General features: G+C 35.5%; 1 long non-coding RNA gene across 2 annotated transcripts in view; it reads left to right on the top strand.

The window, feature by feature from the left end:
- The window catches only part of LOC114015057 (uncharacterized), a 441,731-nt gene that overhangs the window by 242,791 nt on the left and 171,981 nt on the right, over positions 1-26,959 (top strand). For both annotated transcript variants that reach the window (XR_003558806.2, XR_003558805.2), the window contains exon 5: positions 3,473-3,525. This is a non-coding gene — a long non-coding RNA (uncharacterized LOC114015057). The remainder of the gene's footprint in view (positions 1-3,472; positions 3,526-26,959) is intronic.

The raw sequence follows: 26,959 nt of genomic DNA, 5'->3' as shown, positions 1-26,959 counted from the left end.
ATTCCTGGTTCTTGTATTTATTTTTTTCCTGAATACATAGCGGGGTCATGAAGGAAGAGGTTACATGCTTTGAAATGTTGTGGTTTAGTAGTCAAATCATAGAGGTGACAGGCTTTCTACATTCTACTTTCTGGAGTATTATTTGCTATTAATAAAAATCTCATTACACTTTTTTCGGATTTCTCTTATGCATTCATAGTATGAAGAAGAAAAGTGCATCTGCAGAAAGATTGCATTGGAAAGGAACTCAGGAGACTGTCTAGTCTGTCTCCTGCTGCAAGATGGAATCAAAGCACAAGTAGGTGCTGGCAGAACTTATTCTAAAAGATCTCTAATGATAGTAACTTCACACTTTCTGTAAGCAATCTGTTCCAGGGATGAAATAATGTAATTTTTTAGGCAGGCTTTTTAGCTCTTCTAACCATAAGAGCAGTATGATATATTGCAGGAACGAAACTGGTGGATTTTGCATGAGAAGCATTGAAGGTATTTTTTCTTAGTGAACACAATTGTTTCTCTTTCCATTTATTGTTATGGTAAACCACCCAACCAGGACTTATCAGAACTTTATGTATATGTGTGCGAATGCATATATATATCTGTCAACTTGAAGACCGTGATGCCATCAAAGTTATTTAGAAAAATCCTGTTAAAAATTGTTAGTGATTTATATTCCTGAAGCTGAAGGACTAGGAACATGGAGATTCTATTCATAGCAATCCTCTCTGCAAAACTTTGAACTTGTTAGTTTGAACATCTCTTCACCTTTAGAGAGGATATAACACTTACGTGGTGGTGCAGAGCATTACGAGTCTGACATTTATGACATGGTTTTGTTCTTCTGCCTCTCCCTTCATCTCAACTTGTGAATGTTTTTGTTTTACTTTTATCTAGTTGGTTTTATCAGACTAGAATTATACTAAATACATGAGAATTATCTAATGATAAATATCTGCGTTAAACTGTATATAAAAATATTTAATGTAGAAGGTGTTTGAAGGTGTGTGCTAATGGTATTGAGTTTTTCTCCAATGTGCCAACTGTATTTCGAGGCTGTTTTATTCATCAAGGTTAATTTTGCATTTTTAACTCCTAGGTAATTATAGAAATGCTTATTTTAAAACTGAACAGGCTGGAATTGCAGCTCGAGGTGTGTTTGCTATGAATACACAGTGAACAAATCTATGCACAGTGTATATGTTGCTCACAGTACAATTATTAATATAATTTATTTATAAATGGGCCTGTGAAAATACTGTGTATTTTTGATAGCAGTTGCAGTCAGAGAAGAATGGCTGGTTTTCTGCTGTTATCTAAGATGTTATTCAGCTTGAAATACAGGGTTATCTAGCTCAGGCACTTCAAAATTTCCTTTAATATCCACAAACTACTGTATTCCCAAAAGCATCATTGATCATCCATCTCTAAAATTATCTCATGGCATTGTCCCTCTTTTTAAAATGTTTGTTGTTCTCTTTCCTCCCCTACTTTCTTTTATGCAGATTCATTTAAATATACTTATTTTTTTGATTAGTTTGTTTCCCCTCTCTTTAGAAATTAGGTTTCTATCTGTTTTGTTTCTTCTCGTTCTTCAGTTTTACCATAAACGTTGAGCTCATCCATAAATCCTAGGGTTTCAGATATCCTAGATGCTATTCCTTTTTTCTTTATTTATCTGTTAGAAAAACAGGGAAAAAAGAGCAAAAAAACCCAACAAACCAACATTTTTGACCAATGCTCAGATATCAAACTATACTCTCTTATGTTTTGGTTTTTTTTTTTTTTTAATACCATCATTCTAAAATAGTCCAACATAGTACAATATTTGATCTTTCTTTGTGTCTGCTTTGACTACTCTTTTCAGCAAGTAATACAGGTAATACCATTACACATGACTCCCCAGGCTGTCTTAAGAGCAATGATCCTACAAAAGCTTTTTCAAATTCATGAAAAGCAGAATGTATAGCAGCTATGTAGTATTCCTAGTCTCATTATGGTAAATAGGAATATTTTTTCCTGGGGTCATTAATAGACCTGTAGTCTCAAACAATTAATTCGTGTTTCAGGTTACTGTATTTTATAATGCAGAGCTAAGAAATTTGGTTCAAATGCTTGGCTTGTTCACATGATGTTTAAATTTTAATCTGCAGTGAATAACAAGTGTGGAATTCTTTTGTTATCTGTCAGCATTTTATATTATCCAGTGGGAATCTTGTACAACTTCAGAGGAGACCCATCTGTTTTACTGTTCTTCTCATTATGCCAATCAAAAAGTCACTTCTAATAGCTTGAGAGCACCGCACAATGTTTTTGGTTGAGTCATAGAAGAAAATGAACTTCCCCTATCCCCCTGCCATGAGTTGTTTTTAGTTCTGAGAATTTGCATTTTCTGAATGGAACTCTCAGCGAGTTACCTTTTAACTCAGATTTTAATTAGTTGATGTAATAACTATTGACTTTGCTGTAGGAATATGCCAGTATTATTGATATGACAATTAAATGCAAAATGATTAGTCTATTAAAGAAGTACTAATTGACTTCTGTCTTACTAGGCTAAACTGTTAAGAGCTGATTGGTCAGAATAAAGTGAGCTGTATCTGTAATTATTAAGCTCTGAATTTCACTTCTTATGCTATTTATATTTTTTTCTGTTTTTCTTTGAATAATCCTCTGAGTTGATAGATGCATGTTTTCAGATGGATTTTAATTTAGTTTGAATAGAAATTGCAGGAATAGTTTGCATTTATTGATGATGCATTAGTGTAACATTTTGTAGACAAAGGAGAAAGACTTCTAGATGATCTGGAAATTGTTATATTTTGATGGTGCTGAGAGGCTTAAGAATGTTTACTAATAAGATAATTATTCATTGTGCTTAATATTGGGTCATAATACATTAACTTGACTTTCCGTAACATAGTGTGGCTTCCTCAGTTTGTAAAGTGGATGAAAGTTATGCCTAATGGTATTTGTTTAAAATTGATCCTTCTTGTCTTCATAGGAGTTTATGGTCATTTTGCATGGATACAAATGATTGCACAAAATATGAAGTACTGTGTTGTTGGGGTGTTTTTGTTTTGTTGATTGTTTTTGTCTTGACCTTTTCTGCATTGTCTTTATAAACACCATTGCCTTATTTGCAGTAAAACCTTGGCTACTTTGACTCTTGTGCCTATAGACAACATACTCTTCTGTTTGGGAGAAGCCTTGTCAATTCTGAAATTTTGAAAATATATGAAATACAAAACTGTTGTAAATGAAGCTTTACAATACCAGAATGAGTTCATCACCATTTTCTCCTATGTTATATAGGGAGGAAAAAAAATCCCCTTAGAGTTAAATTTTAGTTTTATTGCTGATAGATAATTTAAATGTTTAACTGTTAAATTGAAATGAAGTTGTTGCTGACAGCCCTTATTTATCAGTTGTAATAGTCTGTGTGTACTAAGCATTGCTCTCCCTTTTCTTCCAGGCCAAGTGTAAAAGGCACTGAAATAGCTTCATAATCAAGATCTAGGAAGAAAGGTAAGACTTGAAGGACATAAATTGATGATAATTGTCTTACTTTGCTGTTTTGGATTCAATTTTTGTTTTGTGTTCTGCTGCCTAGAAGGCTCCGTACTCTTGTGAAATTCCTGTGTTTTTGCTTTCATAAGAAAATAATGTTTTAAATTCTCCAGAAAATTTCCCCCTCTGTATCAGTGTGGTACTTCCAGTGTCCATGATTTGTCTGTTTGTCCTTCATGGTGTAGGACAGTGAATGACTCTGGGTTGTTGATGTTCCTTATTCACACAAGTTTAAGCAGAAATGTATAAAAAAATCCTTTGTATTTTTCAAAAATTCACTTTTAGGTAATTAGTGATGTTCACATGTTTTCATAATTGCCTATTTTTTATGTCTGAATACCATGGCTTAAAATATTCACAGCAGTCAAAGGAAAGGAAACAAAGAGAAATGGAACTGTGTCTGTGAGTGTTGCGCACAGTGACGACAGTTTTGCTTAGTTATGTTGCTGGTGGGTGCTTTAGAACTATAAGCCTAATTTCTTTGGGGTTGGTTTTTAAAATGCACATATTGCATCATTTTAGGAATATCTGAGATGCTTTGGTATTAGCTAGCAGCAAAGATAGTGGTGAGAGAGGATGAATGCTGATGTTTAGGTGAATCATGTGGAGGTGGGTAGAAGGAAATGGCATCCTGGGAGCTGTAAAAGTGCCTCCAGTTTTCTCTCTACTAGCACTCTGTGTCTTGGTTGATAACATATCAAAGGAACAACAAGAACAGCTGTCTGCTTTGTTATAAAACTGCCTATACATGCTACTCCCCAGGCAGTCCATCCCCCTAGTACAGGGGATCACTAGGCTAACAGCATGTTTCAGACATCTGCCTGCCTCCTTAAATCTGTTGTTCCCCTCCTCCCAGGCCAAGCTCAGTGGATTCATGTGACTATAGTCTCAGTATGTCAACAGACAGGACTTCTTGAAGCTATAGGATTCAGAACTGTTTTTCTGTTTCTGTGGAAAGTACAAAAAATAAACTAGAAGAGTGTGTGTGATGGCTTAAATTGAACTGAAGGAACTAGCTTTAAATGCCTGGAACCAAAAGCATACTTTATGAAACAGGTGGGACAGGAAGAACAACTTGGTTAGTGTAGTTCAACAAGAATTGTGAAGGTGTTGGTACAGCAGAATATACTTAATTTGAGCAGAAGTTGAGGTAGGGACAACAAGATATGTAACCCTATAGCTGAGACCCAAACTTGATCCAGAAGGTAAAGTAGTCCGACATTTAGAAAAGAAAATCTCACAACATGAAAAACAGACATGAAGAGTGACGAGTTCTTAGTGAACTAGATTGAGATTTGTATCAAAGAGTATGTTACACTTGCAAGAGCTGAGGCAGCTAAGAAGGGAATGAATGTTTTACACAGTTTTAAAAGGTATTGAATTCTTTATCTCTAATACATTGTAGATGGTGTTGGGGATCTTGTATGCTGTGGAGTGGGAATGGCAATCTGGAAGCAGAAAAAAATAATTATATAGATGCCTAGGATGCTAATGCTGACAATTAAGTAATATTACAGAAGGTTCCTGATGCAGTATTATCGTAACAGAAAGAAGCATAACACTACCATGATTTTCAGTCACTGGTAGAGAAATCGCTAGTTTCTAACAGTAAGAATAGCAATTAAAAAAATAAAAAAAGAAATAACACTTTTTTCCATCATCTTTTTAGCTGAGCATCTTTTTTGCTGTAAGCAAATCACCTGAAAAATTATGTGCTGAAATAGAACTTTTTTTCATTATGTACACTCACAAGAGACTAGTTTAAAGCACACTTGATTTGGCAATCCAAAAAAGTATAAAATAATTATCACAAAGGTTACGTTCCTTAGATTATGTGCTCTGCTTTATATTTTTGAATACAAGCCAATGTTCTCCAACTAACCATTTCAAAAGACTTGAAAATCATTTTAAAAAGAAACAAGCAAACCCCATAAAATAACTCAAAATCTTTTCACAATTCATTTAAGTAGCTTTCTAATCACATATGCAAAACTGAAGTAGCTTCTTTTTTTCCTTCATTACATTCACAGAATCTAAGTGAGAAACATGTTTCATTTAAAGACCTGCATGCAGTAAACCAGGCTGTATGTCTATGCAGGACTTTCAAAGAAATCTGGGCATTGACCATTTCGGCTGTAGGTCAATTACATAACTTTAAAGCTGAATGCATGGGATAAATAGTGATTCAGACAGACAATGTCAATAAATCTCTGAAGGGAGGAATGGAGCAACTTGGTACATGGGATGAAAGTGATCTACAAATCAAGAATGGCAGATAGAACAGATCAACAAACTATAGGTAGAACTACATATGTATAAATATATATATATAATGGTTTTGGAAAGCTTGAAAACTAACAATATTTGGGATGCTTTTAATTGAGGTTTTAAGGCAGCTATTAAACTATGAGATGGAATGTAAATGGGATATTGTGTAATGCTTATTTATATAAGAGGAAACAAGTAAAGAAATTATGATGAGGAAGAACCCTTGAAGTGTGACATTCTTATGGTTACATTTAAAAAGTTACAGTTCTATTTTTTTGGTCTTACCTAACAGCAGTAGAAAGTCAGGTAATAATACTAGGTCTCTATGGCATTTTAATTTAACATGCCATTATCTCAAAAGTTTGTTTAAATCATTCCAGTAGGTGTTGAACATAGAACTTTTTTTGATAAAGCTGTTGAAAGTTTATAGGTTTGGGGGTTGTATGATTTGAAAGGACCATCACAGACAAGAAGGAAGGAGGAAAAAAAAAAGTGCACTGCTGAATGGCATCCTATGACGAAAGAATAGTTGAAGTGATTCAGTAATTTTAGTTTTCGTATGGGTGACTTGATATCTCAGATCTTGTCTTCAGATCTGCTGAACAAGTGCAAAATTTTAAAAAATCAGTACATTTGTGGTCACTGCTAGTTTGTAAGTGAAATTTGTTGCTTGTTATTTGGTACCATTTGATATTCAGTTGTGAAGTTCAAAACCTGGAGCTGACTGGATATTCCACCCACCACCCACCCCCCACCCACCCCCAAAAGGAATGCCGTGCCAAAAAAGACGTGAAACTTACTTATGAAGTCTCATTAATACAATGATCTATTAGGTTATGCTTTTCTGTTTCACTGTAGGGATTTTTCAAAGCTCTACAGCGTTGAATGTGTGAAACACATGTCTTTGAAACAACAGAGAATGCTGTTACAGGCATACATAGCCTGTCTTTCCCAATCTCTTTTGGAAAAGAAATGTGAAACCTGATTTTCTGTTGAAATAGAAGTGGAAATGTCCACCTCACTCCTGCTATTTGGTAGAGTTAATTTGAATCTTTTATTTGCTACACTGATAGCAATTGAGACAGAAGAAAAAATGAAAGAAGAAAACAATGAAATATATTAGATAAGTTTACTATCCTTATATGCTGTCTTAAGGAGGATCCTTCCTTTATATCTCTGATTTGAGAGGCTGAACATAATGCTGCCTCCTACTCAGGATTTCTTTTTTCTATTTTTTTTTCTTCTTTTCTTAAAGATTTTCTGTATGCCTTTTCAACGCAAAGTGGGTCATCTTCAACTGCAAGCTGTTAAGCTTTTTCAATCCAATTTTCAAGAAAATTAACCAGCTCTTTCTTACCCAGATCATATGGGAGCCCATGTAGCCTGAGGATTTCATCTTGGATCTAGTTCTCAAATATTTCTACATTGGTGTGTAAGATTTTATCTCCTTTCATTAGACTTGTGTATTCAGGCTTTTCCTCAGCTTTCAAAAAGTAACGTTTTTTTCTTTCCATTACATATTCTTCTTATTTTATACTTTCCAAGCTCTTGAGAAGCTTGAGCTCTCTGACACCGTTGTTTTCCTTAAAATCTACAGGAAAAACAACCAATTTCTTAGGAACACTTCTAATCACGCTTTTTGCTGCTAATTAGTTTGTTCTCAGAAGATGGATATTGTTTCTTCCAATGTTTTGGTGCTATAAAGTCTCAAAGTGTACATCTGTGTAATATTAATGTTTTAATATTTAAAGTCTTATTTCTTTAGCTATGTATTTTGATAGATTTATGTAAGTTTTATTGCTGTGCAGTGGGAAAAAGTAAGTTACTAAGTGTGGCACTCCATGGCTTGATGTAAGGGACCTTCCAGTCTTTCTAAATAAATATATTTTTAAATTACTTAATCTGTCAAAAAGCAAAAAAGATAGTTGGCAGCCAAAGCAAAGGGGCAAATTATGGATGATACTATTGAAAATGCAATTGCTGGTGCTCGCCTAAGGTGGTAATATGTGAAGCTGGTACCCAGCCACCTGCATAAGAGGATGTTTTTGCCTTGTAGTGCTTGCATGTTATGACATCCTGGATGTTTAAGGATTTCAGTAAGTGAAAAAGTCAAGTTATAGGTATGTTAGTTAAGTGTGTTCCAGTACAAATTTGGTTGCACCAAGGCAATCTTATTCACTGAGTTAACAAGGCAGCTATGTGGCAGTAGTATGCTCTCAAAACAGCACAGAGGCAGTATGAGAAGGCTGTGTTTAGATCTAATCAGAAAAAGTATTGCATAGCATACATAGTCATAAATGAATACTAAACTTTTAAAATACCTATTCTTCTCTGCAGGGATTGGGATGGTTTGTGGTTTAAGAGAGTAACATTGCTAATCATCACTACTTGGGCATTGAACCAGCCCTTCTTGTCCCACTCCTGCAGCATGATTTTTAGTTCAAAATCTTAATTGAGTCCTTCAGGAATTAATTACATTTTCATTGGAAAGGAAGGAAATGGTAAGATCCAAAACGCATTTGACAAACACATGAAATGCTGAAGAATTAGGGAACAAAGTACCAAAAAGAGGGGAAATGAGCTTCAGTTTGGGAACAGTTTCAGACAGATTGGAAGTATGTGGAAACAGTCATCAGTGCATTCAATTAGTCTTAAAAGGCTAAGTTATGCAAGACATTGCTAATTTTGTCTAAACAAAGAGGATATTAAGTTTACTGTTGAGGAGAAGAAATGTATATCAAGTTAAAATGGGACTCCTTTCCACAATTTTTATTTTCTTCTTTCCTGTATTAATTCCTATATTATATATGCATTTTAACGTGGTCTTAAAATCTTTTTAATGTGATATTGTCTGGATAATGAATCTGAATGGACATTCCTAAACATTTTTTTTTTTTTAAATAATCTGTCTGGATACTGGACACCTTCACATCCTGTGCTTGCTGCCATTTGACCAGTACTGTACCTGTGCTAGCAAGTTTTATTGCTCGTTAGTTCTAGTTAGTTTAACTTTTTCCCCAGCAGCCTGCTGCATCTGAAAATTATGATCAATATTAAAACCACTCAAAAACTACTGTCTGGCAAAATGTAAGTGTCTGGAATGAGAATCAATGATCTTCAACAGAAGTAAATTTCTACAGAGCCATCTGTTGTTACTGCTGCTCTATGCAGTTGCAGAATTTTGACTAATATATAGTTATTGCATCAAGATCTCATCCATTTCCATATTTACTATTCTTATAGATCTGTATATTTGTGGGAAAAGCTTTCCAAAGCTGAATTCTGAGGCTGCAATTACATAGTATTGTAGTGGTACTCCTGTAGCTTCATCTGATTTTGGTTCAGTTATAGGATGTATATACTGCAAAGATGCTAGAAGTACTCCCCTTTTTATTTGTTACAAAATTGCAGTGAATAGCTGAGAGGTCAGTACACAAGCGCAGCACTTCAAGGACAACTTTAAGGCACGTCTTGATTTGTGTGGTGTCAGCTTCACAATGTGGAAAGCTGCAGCTGAGGGCTGTCTGCTCTGGAGAGAAAATGTACTCACGCTGTCAAAGCCTATGAACAAAACGAGAATGACACTGGGCAGCACAGAAGGTGCCAGACAAAAGAAAATCCAGTGAGTTCAGGAAATTACACAGGTGGTAGCTTTTTGTGCTACTATAAGGTGAAAATCAGATTTCATAGCAAATAAGATGAAAAAGTTGATTCTTCATACTGTGAGTCAATAGAAAAGCTTTATCATCTATCCTCGTTTGGCTTCTTCCACTGTCATATAGGTGATCTTGTGCTCTCTGGATATTCATCTTAAAGCTTTTGGTCTTGGATTTTCCAGCACGGCTGTTTTTCAAAACAAATCAAACCAAAATCTTGCCATCCCTCAGGCATCTTTAAAAAAATTAGTGTACTTTGAATATAGTTCTTGTCTCCCTACAGTTGAAGTGTATTGCAGCAGTATGCTGTTTTAGAGTAACCCAAAATACATAGAATGTCATTTAAATGGAATTTGTCTTTGCTATTGATCCTGATAAAAATTATTCATAAACAGGATTTAGCAGGGACAATGTGCAGCTGGCTGGCACCTTAGATACGTTTTGTTATAATTGTTCAAAAATAACTGTTCACTGACTAGAGGGATGGTATCAGAAGCACCAAAGGATTTTTCTTGTCTCACAAAAGACTTTAATGGGCATATTTTATGATAAAAAGCAATGTAGACCTCTAACATCTGGAGCTGTAACATATTTACTGTTCTAAGATACTTTGTTTTGTGTGTGTTGGGAACTAAAATAACAGTTGGAAATATCACCATTTGTATCGTGGCTCTGTCAACTCACGGCGTAGTAATTCCTTTATTCACTGTGCAGGGAAATAAAAGTGATGTTGTTCCTTGCATGTATATCCCATAACAGTTGTGGTCCTTTTATTCCCCTCCGACTCAGATATATGCAGTTGTTAATAGAGTTGCCCAGCAGTGCTTTTTCACTTTCTCAGCCATATCATATCCGTATCTGTGTCTATCTTTAGTTCTTTCTCTGATAACAGAGTATAAAGATATATGCAGTGATAGGAACCACTGATAGACATGTTTATGGTCAGGTTTTTGAGTGATTTTGCATGCATGTGGAACAGTGACATTGGTAAAGCTACTGTTCAAAGACACATAGGAGTCCTGTGAGGGGAAAACAGGTTCACTTAAATTATGCAGTGCAGACTTCTAGACTACATATGGAGAAAAAAGGGAAAACATGAAGAGAAAGTCCAACTGTAGGGCCTATTAATGCTTATATTATAAGAATTAATGAAAATGTGGAGAGAAAAACATCACTGGCCTTCTTTAGAATAAATGTCATGACTATACCCAATGCAGTCCACTAAAGAGAAATCAGAGCTCCCCCATGAAGGAAAATCCCTGACAGTTTAACATAGAAAACCATAAAATTTACTCTAGGATGACCAAGAAAAAGCAAAGGAATGTTTTGACTCTATTGACATGACATGGTGTTGGTTTTTTACAGAGAAATAAGTATGTATTTTGTCTGATGCATCGGAAAGCTTTAATAGATAAGAACAATAAAGTAATCCAGTTATTATAGCCCTTGAGGGCAGTTAAGAAAGCCAGATAACAAAATGTATTGCTGATTTAGAAGGAAAAAAAGTCTTCAAGAGAGACAGAACTTTGATCACGGAGGATTTAATTATTGAGATTTTGATTGTGATAACTACGTTAGTCAAAATATATTTTTTGACAATAATACTGCATTGCTTAGTGAGACAATTTGTGGAACAATCCATGTAGTCAAAGGCTATTTTGGAGCTAATCCTGTGAAAAAGACAAGTCTAATTTATAAAAAAAGGATTATGTAAGAACTAATGATCAGCATTTGAGCATACACTTGAAGAACTAGTAAAGAAACAGAAGTTTGATTGTGAAGCAGCTGATTTTGAGACTATATTAAAATGCCCTAAGGAATTTAAGTATCTATGCAACATATAGTGAATCATTTAATAGAGAAATTTGAAATGTTTTAAGAAATTTTTAACAGCAATAATGTAGTAACTCAGTTTGATTAAATTAATAAAGCAAATGGAAGTGACTAACTGGTGAGCATAAAGAATAGTTCAAACAATAGGTGACTTCTTCAAAATATTTGCAAAAATAAACATGATAAAATGTACAATTATAAAGAAAAATAGATGAAACCTAAGATTATGAGAAAAGGGCAAAACTCTTCAGTGTGTTGAAAAGTACTTAACTTTCATTCAGTACTTTGCTAGATTACATTCAACGGTAAATACTAAAAATAAGTGGTCCAGTGGAGAGAATCTGCTGAAGAATTGAAAGCTGTTGGCCAAGTTAAATGGTCTTGTGTATGCCTTCTTCTGATCTAAAATAATGAAGTAAAAAGAACGGATACCGCTATAATGAAGTGTTCTGCAGGAGAGAGATTTGAGTCTGCACTATAACAATATATCTTCAAGCCAAAGCTTTGCATTTAGCGGGGCTGCCACGTTTTCTGGGGGGAAGCATGGAGTCTTCAGTTCAGGCTTAGTCTGAAGCAGCTTTATGAGTGGAGGTCTTTAATATATGGTATGAAAAGGTTTCAAACTCAAATGCACCATTTTCTCAATTTAATACCCATTCCCCTGTTTTGTTACAGTTACAGGCATTCCAGTATTTTATACCTACTAAAATGGGATATGAGTGGGGAAAAAGAAATCTAAAATTTTGGTTTTCTCCTATCGTCACCACAGCTGTCTCCTGTCCCCAGGCTTTGGGTAGTATGTTCATTGAAATACTTGGTTCAGGTGACTGCATTTTCTTACTGAAGTGTACTCTAATGACAAAAATAAATGATATAGGTAGATAAACATCTTTTGGACTTCTTACTGCCAGGGTATGTATTAATTTCCACAAACCTAATCAATTTTCTTAATTATTGTGTCTACAGAATACTGCCTTTCTGCAGTTGTTTACAGAAAGGTGTGCCTTGGTCTTCTACTGCTGATTGACAGTGATGAAGTGTTACTATAGCAACAGAATAAATTCATTTAAAAAAAACTAGTCAGATTGCCGGCCTCTAAAACAAGGGATGGGAAACTAGCAACTAATCTGTCATAAAACATAATTTTCTGTTTCCTGAAATATAGGAGTTTGTAACTCCCCCCATAGGATGGATCTGCATTTGAAATTGCTGAGGTACATGTAGTGTATTTAAGTCTCAAATTTAGACTCTTAGGTGTAAATTAAGGCAGGGAAACATTGTCTTGTGAAATTGTGGCTATGTAAATGTCTTTTCATAACCATTTTTCTACCTGTCAAAAGGGGAGAAAAAATCAGTATTGTAATAGCAAAAGCAAGACTCAAATTAGCTCAGCATACTGACCCTAGGGAATTAGGATGCTGTGGTCATATCCTGGATCTGCTTTTTCCATATTCCATGACAAACCCTAATCACATGGTTTGTAACTTTGGCACAGGTGTGTCTTATTCTACTCTTTGTGGTTTACTTGTGGGAAGTAGTTGAGTTCCAGCAAACTGAGAATTGTGGTGTTGGCCTGGAATAAAGAGAGGCAAAAGCTGAAAATCATTGAATGTAGACTGATCTGGAGTAAGTGAAAGTATGTGTGCATCTCTCTGGTCATGACTAGAAATTCTATTATGAAGCTGATAAAAACCATTTTCTGCTTGGTTTCATCAGGTTGACTCTTGTCATGTAAAACCTAAGCAGACCTAACAAAAACTACTATATATAGACAGGAAAATTGGCTGAGTCTTACTTAAAGAAGTCTGTATAAAGCCTATTCATATGTCATAATTGTCACCCCTGTTCATCAGTTTTAGCAGCAAATACCAAAAGTAACAACTTTTTAGAGGTGTGACTACTTTAGGCTATTTTAAAAGTTGCCAGTAGCCATTGTGTGTTATGCCTATGTTTTAGTGGGAAAATTCCTAGTTTGTAAAGCACTCTAGCATTTGTGTTCTGATATAAGAGCACGTACTGCACTTTTGTTGAGAAGCAAGTGTTCATTTTCTGTTAGTCTGTTGCTTTCATTAATCTAAAAATGCACTATTTAGGCTTGAAACTACTTCTTTTTAATAACAGTATTTTCTGGTTTGCAGTGTTACAAAAAATGTTTTCAAGGTATCTCGGAGGGTTTTTGAACTCCAGCTTTGGACTTATGTATTTTGAAATGCCAACTGTTATGTACAAAAGAAATTCTTGCTTTAGGATTCTGAGGGATTAATTGTGAACTGTGTCCTATGTATAGCCTAAATTATCAACTGACATAAGGAAAATAATTAGAAACAAAATGTGTCACTTAAAAAAAGTACGCATTTGTGTGTATATCTGTCTAAAGTATATTTTAATCATTGAGCCTGCCAGTATTAACTATGCCAGCAATCAGGATTCCTAAGCAAGTTCAAGGTCCAATTGCATTCCATAGAGAATATGGCCCAATTATGCAATTATTCTTAAAAATAATATATCATGGAAACTTTTAACAGGGAAAAATACAGGTAGCCTTTCTTGTGACATTTTCTGTCCTCTTAATTGCAACTTTTTATTAAGAAAGCTGGTGCTGCATGACCCCCAGTTAATGAACTGCATCAGTTTGTACTCCTTTTAACTGTTGCTTCAGAGAACGGTTTTCATTTTAATCATTTTACTTTCACTGAAAATGTCTTCCTTTACTTTCCTTTGGTTTCTTATATTGGATCTTAGTAAGTTTAAGAGCACTGCTATGCCGTTTACATAATACAGCAAAGATTATAGCCTTTTCAAGAATAGAGGTGAAACAACCGTATTCAACTTGATGACCTTATCAGTCATGTTTTCACTTACAATGTCTACAAACCACAAAGCACGGTTACAACTGTTTTTAGCTATTGCTTTGACCTTTGTTGCTTGGGGTTTTTTTTCCACATATCAATAAATCAACCCCTTAAATGCAATGAAAATTCAAAACTTCAGTTTGTCTTGTCACAGTCTGGGAAGTGGATGATTGTAACCTTTATATATCTGATTAGAAGAACTCGTGATGTTCATGTCTGACTATAGAAATAGGATACAAATTTATCTGATTTCATTGTATGCAGAACTGCAAAAGCTGAAACTGAATGTACTTCTTGCTATATAATTAATGTTTTGTGATTTTTTTTAATTACTTTGTTATAATTAAATTCCCATATGTCCATTAAAGAAACAAATTTTGTTTATAAAGTGGACATAGGCAGCATTAGCAGCACTGATAACATAGCAAATGTTCCAAGGCTGGAAGTTGGCATTCTTTCTTTTCCAGCTGCAAGACTTATCTGATTCAGATATTTTATTAATAATAACAATAAGTTGCTGACATTTCAGCATGCTTCAGTTACTGTGATATATCAACAAATTTCATAGAGGAGTTTCATGTCCCAGTAAGCATGTGGATAGAAATGTTCACACATTTCTTTTAAAATTGTAACCAACAAGAAATAACAAATATATAATTTAAAGTTTGTAAAATAAGAAAATAATAGCAGAGCTTCCTATTTGCGTTCTATCATTTTCTTTGTTTATCCTTCACCTGAACTGATAAAATTGTGTTCATGACATCCCACTCATAAAATTACAGCTGCACGGTATTAGTTGGTATGTCACAAACAAGGGTTAGTTTTTGTATTTGAGGGGTAAAAAGCAGAAAAATATTTGAATGTTATCATAAAGGACTTGTGCTGAAAATACATAAGCAGGTATAAAGCAGAAATAAGTTTAGATCAAGCATCATATTACCTGCAATAATTAAGCTTCTTGACTCAGGAAGTTAAAGGTTAAGAAACCTTAACTTCTTTTAACTCTTGTGCTGGCTTTGACTTGACAGAGTTGCAGGACTGTCACATTAAATGGTTGTTTTTATATCATACAGACATGGTGGAATAGAGAAGAAAGGATTCAGTTTTGGAGCTTTTTTTGTTTTTTGGTGTTTTTTTTTTTTTTTTTAAGGCAGGAAAAGGGAGGAAGGGGAGGAGAAAGTAAGCATGATAACAGAACACTGAAAAACCTGTTGCACCAGAAGCAGGCAGAATTAATTTTCCTCACTTCCTGTCCTCTACCCCAACCACCCTCTAAACTAACCATCATCCCAACTAAATTATTTTTCTACCATTGGGAATGGAATTACTGAGATGGACTAACTCCTATGCTCAATTATTGGATACCACCTAGAATCTGTTTTTCATGGTTACAGGGAACCAACTAGTATCAGCTCAAAGTTTAAGCAGGTAGGCATATGCCGCCGTCACACAGCAGGGTGCAAGGAAATAGGCTGTCACGTTTCCTGGTACATCGCAACAAGGAGCCAGACTAGCCTAAAGCCTTCCTGCCAACACAGATAACTGCTGACCCTATCACTGTTGCTGAAGATGGAATTAGGAAGTGTGGAAAGCAAGGATCTTGTGGCAGATGTCCCAATCCTACAGCAGTCATCACCTCTGACAACACAAAATTACAGAAAACTCATCTTTCTGAGATAGTTTTCTGGCTGACTTTCCTCACCCTTCCTTTTCCTCACTCTCCCTATCCCCTCCCTCAAAACATCTGGGAAAGCACAAGATCTCCAGGGGAAGAGGGTCTTATCAAGTCAACCAAGGGCTGCCCATGTGCATGAATTATTGCTGCTAAACTGGGCTCTGAGTTTCCTGGGCTCTAAGCAAAAAAACCCTTTTGCCATGGTTCCTCTCTTAGTTAATAAAGTCTTGTTAGTGTTGGTCACCTATAGTGCTTAACTTCGTAGCTTTAGTGGCCAGGAGCAGGTGTCCCTGCTTGTCTTTGTTACCAACTGCTCCTACTGGATCTGTTTGCTTTTAGTTGTTCCTGCCAACCCCTTTCTAACTGGGTTCAGCGTCAGTGGTTCTTGCTCCCTGTACTCTCAACGGGATGCCCGTGTGGCTGTGCCAGCTGCTCGGTGCTCTCCGCCAGCGCACTGGCTGCAGCTCTGCGCTCTCTCTGCTTTGCTTTGCCAGACCCTCACTCTCAGCAGCTCTAGAAATGTTTTCAGTCTTTGTGGAAAAAAAATTAATGCCACATGATACCCACCTGCAGCCCTTGTCAGAACTGGGGCTGCTGTGAGTAGTCGAATGGAAGCTTGCCTTTTGTGAAGAGAATGAGGTGGGGAAAGGCCTCAAATTGCTTCTGGGGTTTGCCTGGGCTTCGGTCCACTGCTCCAGCTTTCCAGCGAGCACAGCCAGCCCCATTGACTGCAGGAGCACTCGGGGAGAGCTTTGGCTGCAGGCTTACACTGGAATAATGTCTAGTGATTTATTCACTGATATTATTTAGCCGCTTGTCAAACTGTTCCGAATTGGAAGTCTTTGTGAACAGTTGGTTTCAAAACAAATCCTAAAACTCGCCACAAATTATTCATAATAAATACTTCTCCAGCTCTCATTACATCTGTGGTTTGTATTACAAAAGCACCTGGAGGCCTAAGTTGACATTATGACAACCAGTAGGCTAGAAGCTGTGTGTATAGACAATAAAATAAAATATTTATAGGAAGACCTTATCTACAAATAATACTTGAGGCCAAAAAGCATCATCCCATTTGATGATTTGCTGTTGCATTCATGTTCCATAGAATTCGGTGTATTTTGAATTGGACTGCCTAGGCAGGACAGTTCAGTAGATTTATCTTATAAGGAAGTATTTTTTTCAGGTGCTATCCCATGCACCACAAGGAATTAAAACTTAAGAATTTAATCAGTAGCATATCAGTATAGGGTTTTTTAGTTTAAATACTGTATTAATTTGAGTGAAATGCTCTTTACAGTAGTGCTTGAGAAGTCTCTGCGAACACAGAAATCTGCTGGTGAGGTATAAGAGTTTACATTTTTTCACTAATAATGCTACTGACTTTGAGAATTGTGTGCAGTCAAGGTAATGTGTTGTCTACTATCTGTAGAAGTTTTTGCAACCAGGTTTTGCACTGCCCCATGTACATTTTATGATATTTTTCCTTTTATTACACTGCTCGGATGGATTATGCATCAGCCATCAACAGTCTGTTTATGAAAGTGGGAACACTCTGGGAATTGTCAGTAATATCTTCTGCATATCCGTGCATAATAACGAATATTTGCCATTCAGGAAAACTGCTGTGGTCTGCAAAACAGACTGCTTTATACATTTTTTTTTTCCCTGTAAAAATAAATGTTTTGAGGGGAGAGTACCAATTTTTTATTATTATTTTTCAAAATAGTGATTCCTGGATAGATATGAGGGAAGTGTTTGTGAGCTTTTGTGTGGAGGAATGCTTATCAAAGTAGAAGAGGTGCTATTTCTTATTCACATGCGCATCTTAACAGCGCATAAAATATTACCATATTCTGGAAGTGTAAAAAGCTAACAGGTCTTCATGTTTCAGGACATAAAATTCCATTCAATAACTCTTTTTATACACAAATGGCTCGATGGTATGGTTTTTTTTTTTCTTTGCCTCCTTAGGTACATGCTACTATATTTTCTTAAAATGTATTCCCAGGTTCATAATTTTTACATGATAGAATTTAAAAGGAATACTTAAAAGGCAATAGCAGGAGCTATATATAAATGTCTAAATTATAAGAAATATTTGCAAAATGTTTTACGGCTTCCTGATATTGTTGAAGTAGGCTCTTCTGAGAGCCGTGGCATATGTTATTTTAAAATGTCTCTACAGCCCGTTTAGTTGTTTGTAGATTGTGCTGTGATGATATGTTGTTGTGCTTCCAAAAGAAGATGGAGGAGCATCTTGATCCTAGTAATCTTAGCAATACCTAAGAATCTCTACCGAATTTTGTGAAAAGTTAATTGAGTTTGTATCTCGGGCAACATAGTATGAAGTAATGTCAAGGCTATGCAGTTTGTTTCTGTTTAGAGTTGCCAGGAAAACTCATACGTTGCTGACTTTCTAGCATATGTCATTTAAGTGTGTGAAGCATATAGTAAGATAAGAGCCCCAGAAAAAGCACCTTCACCTCCTGTACTGTGCATTGGGAAAATCTCCGAGTAGCTCAATATTGTCTTTCTCTTCAGCTGTCACTTGCACAACGATTTCCTTGCAGTGTTTTTGAGGTATCAGTTTGCTTTTTATATGGAATGTTTTCTATGTAAGTACTAATGATGTGGAGGCTAGGTAAGCCACACACTAAATTAGAATTGAAGTAGACAGTGTTCTGTAGCTACAAATAGTTATCATATGCTTTCAGAGGGAATGCTTTCACTGAGTAGTACAAGAACATGATGGTAATTTCTGTCTTCAAGGGAATGCTGGCAAGACACTGGCAGATTTTTTTTTTTTTTCCTTTTCATGCCTTTGCTAGACTTCTAACAACAGTTCAGGTTTTCAATGGTCATAACGTTTTTAGAAGTGATTCCTGCCACCCCCACCCCCCATCAGTTAGGTTTGTTTTCTTTGTATAAGTTGAACAGGGAAATAATTTGGTCAATTTATTGCCAGTGCACTGACAAAGGAGTTGTCAATTGGATTTCTAACTAGGCTTCAGTGGCTTATGTGAATCCTTCTCCTTTGTCATTATAAGGGATGTTTCCTTTTATGTGTTTTTGTTCTTGTCATAATAAGGGTAAGATTAAAATCACTACCGTACGACTGTGCAAGTTGAGTCCCCAACATGGTAAAAAAAAAAATGTCAGAAAAACAATTTAAAATTATCATTCTATCACATTTTGTAGACTTCTGGGTTTTTTTACTTTCTGTTTTTCTTAACTTATCAAGATTGCTTTAAATTTATAACTTGACATCATTTGTAGCAAAAGAATTTTTTCTTAGATGAAGCTCTTTTAGAGGAGAAAGTGAACATATCTCCAAAGATTTTATTGCACTTAGAGATCATTTTACTTCAAGGTTTCTTGTATAACCATGCCACTGTTATTTATGGAGTAATATCACATAAGAGAATCTTAAGTGGCATCTCACGGCAAAGTGGACAGAAATAGCTGCAGATCAATTCTGTGTTCAGCCAGAGATATTTGAAAGATCTATAACTTTTTTTGAATATGAGAAATGCAAAAGCTTAGAAAGTTTGCCTATGTTGCATTTTATAGTTTGGAAGCCAAGAGTATTTTAAAACTGTATTTTTAACAAAGACGAATACCAGAAATGCTCATTGTCTAAATATCTTTAATTTTAATGGCCATATTTCAAGGCATTGTAGGTAATAATAAAAATAAGCGTAGTTAATTACATTAATTTAGGTTAACTATTTGAAAGCAGTAAGATCAGAAGAGACTTTGAGGAAGCTCAATATCCCTTTTTGATCAGGGTGGCTGAAGATGTTTCAAGTCAGTTCAAACAATAAACTTCATTTTCCATCATAACTCTGAAAGCCATTGTTCTTTGCACCTTCAAGAGCAGTCTGCTTCCTGATTATGTGAAGAGTAATTCTGCATTCTGGCCCAAGTACTTCACATTGTAACTAAAAAGGAGGGCTGAACACTATCAACTAGCTGAATTTACTTCGTCCTTTGATCCTTGCAGTATTAGCTGTTGTAGGACTGATTTCTCCAGATGTAAGCTGTATACCACTTTCATCTCCGTCTATTCTTAACATGTTAGCTAAGCCCTCAAAACAGATATATGTTTGAAAAGTATTTGCAAAATCCTTTTATATGAGAGTCTTTATGGCAAAAAGACTCAGAATGTTCTGTCTTATGGCAAGCTGTCATTCATGCTATCCATTACTCCTGTAACTCATGTGGTACTTGAGAAATTTAATAACCTAATTATTTTTAGTGACTCAACCTTTCTATGAGTAACACTCTGTCATGACCAGGTTTGTAATTAATTTTTAATTATTATACTCTTTTCTGTTCCTAATATAAGTACCATCAAAGTTTTGTCATTTTTTTCCCCTTCGGATTGTTAAAAGGTGATAGACCTAAGCAATTAATCCACTGCCAATTCAGATAGTGAGATGGAGATGTAGGATTTTCGTAAAAATTTATAGGATTGCATCTTATTGGTCTTCCTACCTTCCCATGAAAATGAGTTCAGCTGCTCCCCTGGGATTTCTATCCATATTTTTGCTATACTACAGGAAAGATGTACAGCTTCTCTTCAGTGCTCTATGTGACATACCTCTACTGGGAGGTAAAAATACAGACAGTTATTTCAAATGTGAATCACAACTGAGGACTGCAAAAAGCATATCTTATCCTTTTGATGAATCTTACCTCCAGTAATTTGTATTTGGCAGTAAAATCTGTTGTGCGCTCCTTATTGGAATTCGTGAGCTTTGCAATTCCATATCTGCACCTGACGTTCGGTTGGTGTGTTATTTTGGGCAGAGCTTACTTAGCTGTGTTTTTAAGTGTCCTTTTACATTGAAAGAAAAATAATTTAGGATACAGTTCATCCTGATATGTGTGTAGTTACCAGCACTAGAAAAGTTTTACAGTAAAATGGAGGTTTGGACCTGTCTTTTTCTTGCCATTGCAGTTTTACATGCATCTTATTCAATTCAGCAGCTTATGTCCTAGCATATAACTGACATCAGTAATTTAGTCATCATGAACTGCAAAAGGGATGGACAGTTCGACTTCTAAAAGTGTCTTTTCCTGGTTTGGTAAATACTAGTTGAAACACAGATTTTTCTCCCCCATCCCTAATGTGGTGTGTAATTTGGAAAACCAGATAGATTTATTTGGGTTTGAAATAACACCACTGTTGAGTTAGGCACCCTAATAAAGGGTAAGACTTTTTAGACTTGTGCTGTTTGCAGCTGCTTTTCAAGGAAGTTATTAGGTGCTCAGCACCTCTGGTACAGATGCCAAATATTTTGGCACCTTTTATTAGACAAGAGCTATATAAAAGGAAAAAATAGTTTTATTGTTTCCTTTTGTCATTTGTGTCTAAACTGCCAGGATACAAAAATCATGCTTATTATAAGCATGTGCCTACAACTCTGTGCTGCTCACAGTACTGATTCTGGACCTCTGTGTCAAACAGTTTCATCTTGAAACCCATTACATTGTGGTTGGTAATATGTAAATATATTCTAGTGTGTACATGTTCACAAGTTTGTGCTCTGAATTCCAGTTGTTCATTTACTTGACTGTTAAACATTGGTTAATTAACAGCTAACAAGTTTTTGTGCTGCATGGCTTGAAAATTTTCTAGTTGAATAATTTCTATATTAAGAAATTTTAGGGCTGCCAGGTAACTTTTTTCATAGAAACTGACTTTTGGGAGAATATTATGGAAAAAAAAACCCAACCCCAACCCAAAACAGATATCATAACTGTATCTAGTAATTAATTTTCAAATCTGTTCTTTTACAATGCTTTTTACTTTCTGTTCAATGTAGTGTTTCTGTGACGTTAACTGTTTTATAATGATTTTGGTAGGACTCTGTAGGGACCCAGTTATGGTACTATTATGAATGAGATTAGAATGGGGAAAATACGTAAGGGCACAAGTCTGTGGAGGATTCATTAGGATGCTAATTTGATACCACTAATTTGATAGCAGTGAGATTTCACTGTAAGCCTTTGGAGAACTTTTGATGATGTGGAAATGAAAAGGTGTCAACACACATTACACTGTCTTTAGAAAATAAACCAAACACTAAGAAAATGTCATAAAATGAAAATGGTAGGTAAGGTTTTTTTGCAGACCAGAGAACTTGTAGTATACGTTCAATTTCTTTCTTGTGTTTGACAATCAGTGCATAAGATTGCTAGCTGGACTTCACCTGCCAGAATAAGAGCTATCACATGGAAACCATCTTTTGTTTTGGTGATGGGTGTTTTTCCCTTTCTCTTTCTTCTTGACATTTTACAGGTGTAAATTATCCTACTCAGTTTAGGGAAATTAACTGACAAATGCTTATGATGCTAGTTTCAAGAGTACTAAGCTCTGTAGGCAGAGACTGGATTTGCTCACTAAAGCCTGCTGGTAGAAACTTTCATCCCAAGGATGAAAGGATTGTCTTTCCAGTCTTAGAGGTGGGGAAGAGCTGGAATGGAGCAATAAAAATGCTGAACTTTAAATGACCAGTATAGAGGCTAGTTTATATAGGTCCTCAGTTAAAAGGACCTCTTACCTTGCATTTCAGCATTAGTACCTTTTGGAAAGATTAAAACACAGACCAATGAGTGCTTTTGTATGTACTATTCCGAAGAACTTCTGTAGAACTACTTGGTAAAAATTTAAGGGGTTTAGCTATTTTTTTTTAAGTTACTATTTGACTAGAAAAGGTGGTCTAGAGAAACGTGAGCAGCTTAAAAAAACTGGAGTTTGAGGTAAAATAGAAAATTTTCTGATGTATTTTCTGTACTTGTATTCTGTAAAGAATGATTGTAGATAGACACAGATGCTCAGAGACTTGGGTGTATGAATATTTTTGTGTAGAAGGAGCTGTGAAATCTGATCTTTAGTTCTCTAAACTGTTTTGCCACTAGTTCTTCACCACACACACACACAAAAAGACAGGCAATGTTCCGTAAAAATGAACTAGCAGTTTTCATCAATATTCTATCCATTATGTTTCTTTAGATTAATTGGCTACTGTTGTTGATCAGTTGAATAGGATTATGGTAAAACATGGTGTAAACTGGAATTGTCATATGACAGGAGCTAGGATATAGCTGGACTGTTAACTCTGTTTTTGTTGATTGAGTTGATACACATTATCTGCTATTATTATTCATTTATTTATTCTCTGCAAGAATAGACTTGATATTCAGCCAAGTTGAAGCAAAGCCTTCTGGGACATGGGTGACAAAAACAGCTGCAGGTGATTGCAGCACTTCAAAACTTGCTGAATAATTTTCATTTAGCTCTTCTTACTGATGGGGTGGTTTGGGTTTTTTTAGTCTTTGATTGGATTCCTATGGTTCACAGCGTGCATGGGATATCTCCTGCTGTTGGTTTTTATAGGTATATGTTTTTACAGATATGGCATATTGAGATCTCTGTGCAGGGCAAGTTCTTACCATTCATGTATACTTGACAAACAAGACCAGTTTAAATCCTTAATAAACTAGATCAAGGAAGGAAGGCGATGGCAAGTCACAGGCATATTTCTTTCCTGAATTTAACTATCGTGACTGTTCAAGGGTGCTTCTTGGGGAAGGCACATTTCTTTCTTCTGTTAGATGAATTCGCTGGCTGATACATAACAGATGTATTTATATGTAATAACTCAAAGTTATATTAGTAATATCTCTAATAGACTAATCAAAGACTGAATTATATTCACTGTAACTGAATTCAGTCAAAGCAAAGTTATCTTTGGAAATGAAGTTCATTTCAGGAATGGTGAATATTTGCAAGTAAAAAATAGATTAAGATCTTCTTAAACTGTAAAACAAACAAGTGGGATTTTTCTTTCTCAGCTTGATCCAAAATATGTTATCGAGCATTGCCAAAATGCAGATATATTCTAAAGGAAAGCAGTGTCTTTCTTGATGTAAAACCTTTCTTACGAGACACCGTCAGCTAAGACAAAGGAGAAATACAGCCCAATTCATTCCTGAAAGTACCTCTGCTGTACAAAGATTCAATGCTTGAAACAGAGTTCTTAATGCATCCCTAAAGCATCATTCTTGTCCTGCCTGGTTTGCAGAAGCAACAACAAATTAAGGAAAACTGAGTTTAAAAATGATTGATAAAGCTGAGGTCAATTTAATCTCTTTAAGTCACAGGCACATGCAGATACACTTGTCTCATATATGCGTATATATGTTACGTATATACGTTTACCTACAGTAAATAAGTCTTACTTCCCCAATATTCAAATGGAAAATAGGGCTGTTGCTTATGGCCACCATATGAGTCTCTGCAATACGGTATTGACATTTCTTTCTAAAAAAGATAAAACAGAATGGGAACTACTGTTGGCAAGAAATTTAACAGCAGTGATTAGATCTCTCTATAAAGTCAATGAAAAATATTTGCTAAATGCATTAATAATGTTTCAGACAGCCTAAAAATATTCACACTCACACAGATACAGATAAGATACAATTCATTGCATTAACAGAAGATCTAGTATAGCATTTACAAATATGCACTTACAAAATAAAGTAGATCCGTAGTCCAAATTGGATGTCAGGTCCTCATAACTGAGGAACAGTGGGGGTTATCACATAAAATTGAAATAATAAAGAATTACTTCTATGAAAACTTGTTGAGGTTATACTTCTGATGGGATAATGTGGTTAAAATGGCACGGAGGTTCAGAGACTGGTGTTCAGGCAATGATGAAGCAATCCTGTCCTATGTCAAGGGTCCATACAATCTACTATAAGATTCAGCTAAACTTTTTCCAAGTTTTATTAAAGGGCTATTAGTTTCTGCTTATTTTGATCGACATCACATTTTATTTTCTGTTAGAAAGAATCAAAAGAAAATGAAAGACTACTCACATAGTTGAAGGATGCCAATTCCCATCATATCAAAAGCATATTGATCTTTGTAACCTTTTCCAGTGCTGGGTGGCACATCAGAGACAAAATTTAAACCAATTTGCAGCATATCAGAGGATCTTGTCATTATGAAGTCATCCTTCATTCCTACTGCTTTTGAAACTTGTGATTCAAGATCCTTTGGCCTGGAAGTCAAATTTATATACATAGCTTTATTTTTAAAAAAAGTTATTATCCTGATACAGTAATGGAACATTAGGCCTAAACACCTTTCTCCCTGATTCCAACAATCTTGCTTAATAACAGATGTGTTGAGTTTAAACTTTGTGAAGAATGAGCCTGTAAATTGCGTTACATACAAAGTTTAGATCAGTTTAATCATTTTTACACTATTTCACAGTTCTTCATTTCATACACTTGTGTAACTACCTAGTAAAAATATATAATGTATGACTTTGTACTACAAACTGTTAATTTATAATAATTTTATGTCATCTACTGTAATTATGGCACTGTGTAATCTGTACTAGTTGACAATATTTTGGCAGAAGCATCTACTGTAATATTTACAAGGCATTTCTGGCTCTGTTTAGTTTTCATTGTGCTCACAGTTATTCTCCTGAGTTATTTGGATACTAGTATATAAAAATGACTGTTGTTTACTTTGCTTCTTGACTAGTTAATCAAACATATTTTAATATCTTGGAGCTTTTCAAGAGAAAAATTATACTCCAAAAAATCCATTATACACAAGCAGAAAAAGTAATGAAGTTTTGCTGGTACTGAAGTAATTTCACACCATTTAAAGCTAAGCTTCATCATTTAATCACTTCTAATCATTTGCTTATGAATTTCAGTCTGTCTCAACCGAAGTCTCTGAAAGTGTTTTACTTAAATTTTATTTTCATTATCTCACTAGATAACTGGTGTAATTCCTAGATCTCTACAGAAGTGATAGTTAGGTTGGATGGCCAAGGCTAAACATGTCCAAAGAACATTGTAGTTGCAATCAGAGCAAGATTTCTAGAAGAGGTCAGTATATTTGGAACTCTTCGGAAACTGCACTTATTTATTTGTGGTAGGTGTTTTGCTATCCAAGTGGAAGCTGCTAGCTCCTGAATACATCCTCAAACTGATCTGATATTTTTGTAGTTAATAGGCTCTTAAGCTTCTTCCAAATTCAGATCAGACTACTGAGGGGGAGCATGTGGTTTTCATTTATTTTATATGATATTAAATTTCATATTTGTATTTTGTTCATGTGTCACTAAACATGTTACGATGAAATATCTAGATCTTTGTTTTGTGATGAGGGTAGGTTGTGTGGTGCGGTGAAACTTGCACCTAAATACTTGAGAAAAAAATGATTTTGCATGTTCTCATTTTTTAATTGCAGATCATTTATGCTTCAGCTACTGAATTTTGTGGATGTTTACAGTTCTGTATTGTACAGTGAGTGAGCTTGCATTAGCATTTTGATTTGGATCAGGAGTGTATATTTGAAGTAAATGTCCTGATTGCCTCCAGGTAATCATGCTTTCATATGCATCAAGAAGCGGTCTTGGAGCATCCCATCTGGATTATTTTTGGATGAGGAATTGCATACCAGGAGAACAGCTACTTATTAATGGGACCCTAGAACCAGACCATTCCTAGTGCTAAATATCTCTGCTCTCAGCAATACGTACATTCTGGACCCTGGGTCCTCAATACCAACTATGTCTTTCTGTACACCAGGGATCCTCAAACTGCGGCCCGCGGGCCGGATACAGCCCCCCAGGGTACTCAATCTGCCCCCCCCCGTATTTACAGAATGCACCCCGCCCCCCCCCCCCCCCGGGGGGTTGGGGGGGGGGGGAAACCAAGCAGCCACAGATGACTGCCTGCCACTTCATCCGTGCCGCCCCCCTGTTTAAAAAGTTTGAGGACCCCTGCGTGTACACTTTCTCCTGTTTTGCACCAGTACAAATTTTACTTCCCAGTTACAGTGGAATTTGAATAAGTTAACAATATTAGAAGCCTAGAATTGTTAACGTTTGATAATTAAGAATGTGATTCCTTACCGTTTCTTTGCAAGACACTGTTACTATTGATACAAGATTGTAAGAGGATGTAATTTGCCCACGTACATACAGGGACTGGAACACCCCTCTGAGAGAACAATAGAGATCACATGTCTTTCTTTAGAAGAAGTTAACTCTGTGATTTAA

This window comes from Falco cherrug, chromosome 15 (assembly GCF_023634085.1).
Source record: "Falco cherrug isolate bFalChe1 chromosome 15, bFalChe1.pri, whole genome shotgun sequence".
Taxonomy (NCBI): Eukaryota; Metazoa; Chordata; class Aves; order Falconiformes; family Falconidae; genus Falco; species Falco cherrug.
Note: the sequence above shows the minus strand (reverse complement) of the source record. Positions and strands in the feature narration are given on the sequence as shown.